The sequence below is a fragment of the Octopus bimaculoides genome, chromosome 9 (genome assembly GCF_001194135.2).
Source record: "Octopus bimaculoides isolate UCB-OBI-ISO-001 chromosome 9, ASM119413v2, whole genome shotgun sequence".
Taxonomy (NCBI): Eukaryota; Metazoa; Mollusca; class Cephalopoda; order Octopoda; family Octopodidae; genus Octopus; species Octopus bimaculoides.
In genome coordinates, this window is record NC_068989.1 from 20,847,293 (window position 1) to 20,852,797 (window position 5,505).

The window sequence follows — 5,505 nt, forward strand, 5'->3', positions numbered from 1 at the left end:
TATATATATATATATATATATATACAGTTCAAATTTATTAGTTTGACGATCGGGAAAAATGGAAAAGTCTTTTACATTTCAAACCTACGCTCTTCGACAGAAAGGATTAAGAAGAGAGAATGAAAAAACGTGTTGAGTTCAGTGATCCAACATCGCGAATGAGTATGTATGTATGTATGTATGTATGTATGTATGTATGTATGTATGTCGCCACTTCAACATGGCTCTTTCCATACCAACGAATGTTACTGCAAGTTTTTAACCCCAATGACGTTGAAAACCCAGGCAGCTCCATCAGATCACAACTATGTAGGACGTACTCCTTTGAGAATATCACGTGCACCAATCACAACTGCATGGTATGTAACATTAACCATAGTATTAACTGTAGAACTAGAAATGTAGTGTACAGCATAAGGTGCATAGAGGGTGCTTGTAAAGACAAGAACAGGGTATAGAGAGGTGAGAAATCTAGAAGCATTGCAGAGAGACTAAAGGAACATTTGAGACAAAATGACGATAAAAAAGAGTCCTCCATATTCTACCAACATGCCAAAGACCAGCATGGCGGCACACTGAACCAACTTGACATCCGCATTTTATCCAAGCACCCGAAAGACCCAGCACTCAGACAAATACAGGAGTACGTCCTAATAAATGAAACATCCACAGTACTAAACATACGTAGAAGGTAGTCATACCCCAATACCCACAGTTTATATATACACTGGTAGATTTGATAGTAGGCTGTTATGTAGACGTGTATATATATATATATATATATATATATATATATACATATATATATATATATATACATATATATATATATGGGAATAAAAATAAATACAAAAAAAGGGTTTTGTATGATCGTGTATAGAGGAATATATTATTATATATATATATATATGTGTGTGTGTGTGTGTGTGTGTGTGTGTGTGCAGGTAAGTGTATATGTAAGCAAACAGATAGATAAATAGATGGATAGGTAAATAGGTAATAGGGACCGATAAGCACGCATACACATATACTCACATACATGCATACACACATACATACATACATACATACATACATACATACATACATTCATACATAAATGTATACACTTGCGCACAAACACATTAACAAAGAAAACAAGCAGACAAACAAAAAGAACGCAGATCTGATAACGGACTAAGTCAACGACTATTGAAAAGTTTGCAAGACGCAACGAAAATTTTAGAAAATAAATAACTAAATGGGTGGAAATCGAACCGGTTAAATAACAAGGCGCTAAAAGAGAATGACTCTCGCCAGACATAATAAAATTTAATCTATCGTTTTCTGAGGAAGTTTGTGTGTGTGTTAATATTTTATTTTTTTATCTTTGACATGTGTTAGCCATTAGATTAGGTGATACTGGAGCACAGCTTTAAAGAAGCTTAATTGAACAAATCGACTCTGGTGTTTACTTTTTTAAAGCATAGTACTTATTCCGTCGGTGTCTTTTACTGAACGTGTTGGTGTGTTTACGTCCCGTAAACACACCAACACCAGTAGTAGAGCGGTAGTGGGAGACAGACACGGGCACACACAGACACACACACAAACACACACACATACATATATAATCGGTCTGATCAATAAGTATCTGATCGATAAGTATCCGGACTCATGCTATTGTAATGAAACTAAAGCACGCAAAGTAAAGCCACTTGGGACAGATTGACCTTAAACTCGGTGGTGCATTTGCACAAAGTTTCGACTTCTATCTGTAAACACTTCTGCTGTTTACAGGCGTACTTGGAAGGAAGGTGTGTAGTGTGTGATCGTCGCATTGACCATGACAGAGAAAGTTGAGCAGAGAATCTGCATCATGACCATACCTGCTCAGAGGCCTTCGCAAAATTTTCAAAATGTTTTCATCGTTAAGTCGAAATTAAACGGCCGAAATAAGATTGAAGCTATCAACACCTGGGTGGTTTCACTTTTTAGATATGGGTCAGAGGTAATCGCATGGACAGTAGACAATCTAAACAGCTTAAAGAGAAAGACAAGGAAGTTGCTGACTAGATATGGGATACTCCACGCAAAAAGTGAGACAGACAGATTGTATGTACCAAGAAAAAGAGGAGGAAGAGGACAGATCGGATGTGAACACAGCATTAGAGCAGAAGAAAACAACATAGGTTGGGATGTAAAAGATGTAACCGCTATTATTGGAAGTAAGTAGGTCAGGCTTGTGTAGGATGGAAGATTGCAAACATAAGGCACTTTCCAAGGACTTGAGAATGAATGATCCTGAAATGAAAATAGGTGGATAAAGAAAGGAATGCATGGACAGTTTCATAGAGATGTTGAGTATAAGACAGACAGAAGAAAAAAGATAGCTATGGATGACTAAAAGTGATTTAAAACTGGAAATGGGGGCTTCTAATCTGTACTCACCAAGATCTAGTATTAAGAACCGATTAAGTCAAATACAGAATAGACACCACATCAGAAAGTGGTAAGTGCAGAATTTGAGGACAAAATGGTGAAACCGTATGGCATATTACCAGTCAGCGTATGCCACTAGCCCAGAAATAATATAAGATACATCATGATAATATAGCAAGTATTGTCCAGATCATAAATATAGCATTCCCAGCTGACAAGGTATGTGATAAGGAAGAAAGCTAAGTCGATAGAGATGGCAGGCTAGCTTGGAAGGTTAAGCAGTTGTGGTCGATGAAAAAGGTAGCAGTAGTACTAATAATTGTCAGAGCCCTGAGAACAGTAAGTAAAAATCTTGAGAAGTACGTGGAACAAATAGGGGCTGCAATCAGGGATGAGCACTTTTAGAAAACAGCACTACTTGGAACCGCTCGAATACTCTTGATAGTGCTCGAAAAATAAGGGGTGTTACTGGTAGTGAACAGCTGGCAACATAGAACATCTCCAACGTTAGGATCAGTGCAAAGACAATAAATAATAATAATAATGACCTCAAGAAAGTTCTATCAAAACAACGAACGAACACAATACCTGAACAACTCTGGGCCTCTGAAACAACTGGAAAGGTCAATCAGGCACTGCAAAATCTAAGCTACTGGAAGGCACCCAGGCACGACAAGATCCCCAACTTCTGGTTAAAATGCTTAACAGGAACACATAAAAAGCTGGTTGAGAAATTTACTGAAGTACTAGCAATGCCTGAATGGCTCACGGAAGGGAGCAATTCCTGAATGGCCGACGGAAGGGAAAACTATCCTAATTCCCAAAAGCTACTGATACGGCAAACACCACAAAATTATAGACCGATAACTTGTCTCCCTACAATTTACAAAGCCATTACTGCAATTATATCGCAGATAATGAGCAAGCATTTGGAAGAAAACAACCTGTTTCCAGAAGAACAGAAGGTCTAAGTATGGCCTGGATTGGTTACCGAAAGGCTTTTGATAGTAATCCCCACACATGGATCCTAGAAACACTAGCCATGAACAAGGTAATATCAATAATCATATGATATATAAAACATTCCATGAATAAATGGCAGACAGTGCTACAGCTCCAGACAAAAGAGGGACTCATAAAATCCAAAGCCGTCTCCATTAGAATAGGAATATTCCAAGGAGACACGCTCTGTCCACCCCTTTTCTGATTGACACCGACACCTTTATCTGACATGCTAAACAGAACTAGAAGTGAATACAACCGTCATGACAAAACAACCAGTCACCTTTTATATATGGATGATCTGAAGCTGTACGCTACAAATGATAAACAGCTGGAAACATTACTACAGACAGTACGTGGATTTACCAAAGAAATAAACATGAAAGCTGGCTTAGAAAATTGTACCAAAGCAACCTTGAAAAGAAGGAAACAAATAAAATAAGAGAATTAGAGCAAAGCTAGACATACAATTACTTAGGAATCAATGAACTTGATACAATACAACACACACAAATGAAAGAGAAGATAAGAAAAGAATATTATAGACGAGTTAGATTAATACTGAAAACAGCTAAATGCCAAAAAAATAAGAAAATAGGTATCTACACACTAGCCGCCACAATTATAAGTTACAGCTACAGTATACTTAACTGAACTCTAAATGAACTAATCAAAATAGACAGGCAAGCAAGAAAAATAATGACAGGATTTAGGATGCACCACCTAAAATCCGACATAGAAAAGTTATATATACAACGTATGCAAGGTGGTAGAGGCGTTATATAGATAGAAAACAATTACAAAATAACCACCATAGGACTACAGAATACCTACTTCAGAAGCAAGAAAACTAATACAAATAGCCATAAAACCCGAACAAAACAAAAAATTGTTTCCAGTCTTTAAGGCAGCTGACAACTACAACAAAGAAGTCATAGTAACTAACAGCTATGAAGGAAATGAAGAAACAATAAAAGCTGTAAAACAACAGAAATCCAAGCTAAAACTGTAACTGTAACGGACCATGGCAAGAAAAGCCCTTTCATGGCAAAAGAAATAGACAAAGCAAAATCCCAACAATGGCTGAGAAACACGGGACTCAAAGCAGAAACTCAATATAGTTTTTAAGAGAGGAGATTCAGTTGTTTCAAAATTAGTAGTATTAGTTATGGCCGTCGCTGGGGCGAAAGACAACACAACCACAAGTGTATTCGAAAGCGTAAAAGCCTGCCTTTAGCTATTTTGGTCTTATTCATATTTTGATATATATATTAATTTGTCTCATACCTATGTGTGCATAAAGAAAACAGACGTTATACCAAGATTGATATAAAAAGGGAGATAATTCAGTGTATTTGTATATATAAGTTCTTTCACTTCGAAAAATAACGCTTGAAAATTAATTTACGATGATATTTGATTGGTAATGAGAATGCATAATGTGTGTGTACGTATATGCATGCATATACCAGGTCTTTCACTCTTCTCTTCGATGTCTCAAACTGTATCTGGTTTTACGATCTCTTTCTAAGTCTTAAATTGTCTACTTATCTACCTTTTATGTCAACCTATAAATTATCACAAGATTAGCTCCCTCTATATCTAACTTGATTTCCCCTTTTTCCACCTTCACTCCGATTTTCTCTCTCCTTTTGTCTCACTCTTTCATACACCTTTTTTTTTCTCTTTTTTTGTTATTGTTCATTCGTTTTTCCTTCCTATTTGTATTTCTCATATTTCTTTCTCTGTTCCCACAGTGTGAACGATGTCATACGTATATGTGTAATATACTTTCCATATCGAAACGAGTATATAAACAAGTTGGTGTAGGTCTTTATTGGCTTCAGTTACATCGTAGAGAAATTTACAGCCAGTAAGGTAAGATCAATTGACGATAGATATGAAACGCTAAGTTTTTGACTCTTATTTTCATCTTTGATTTGTGCTTACATTATAACTTGACAAGAAACTTTCTGAAAGTTACAATGGAAAGAAAGCATAAATGTTTAAATGCAACAATATAAACACTTGTATGTGTGTGTGTGTGTGTGTGTGTGTGTGTGTGTGTGTGTGTGTGTGTGT

At 36.4% G+C, this 5,505-nt stretch overlaps 1 protein-coding gene across 1 annotated transcript in view; it reads left to right on the forward strand.

The window, feature by feature from the left end:
* Window positions 1-5,505, forward strand: part of LOC106882574 (acetylcholinesterase) — a 66,343-nt gene that overhangs the window by 9,757 nt on the left and 51,081 nt on the right. The window contains exon 2 of the mRNA XM_052970477.1: window positions 5,181-5,301. The gene's annotated coding sequence lies outside the window, so the exon portion shown is untranslated. The remainder of the gene's footprint in view (window positions 1-5,180; window positions 5,302-5,505) is intronic.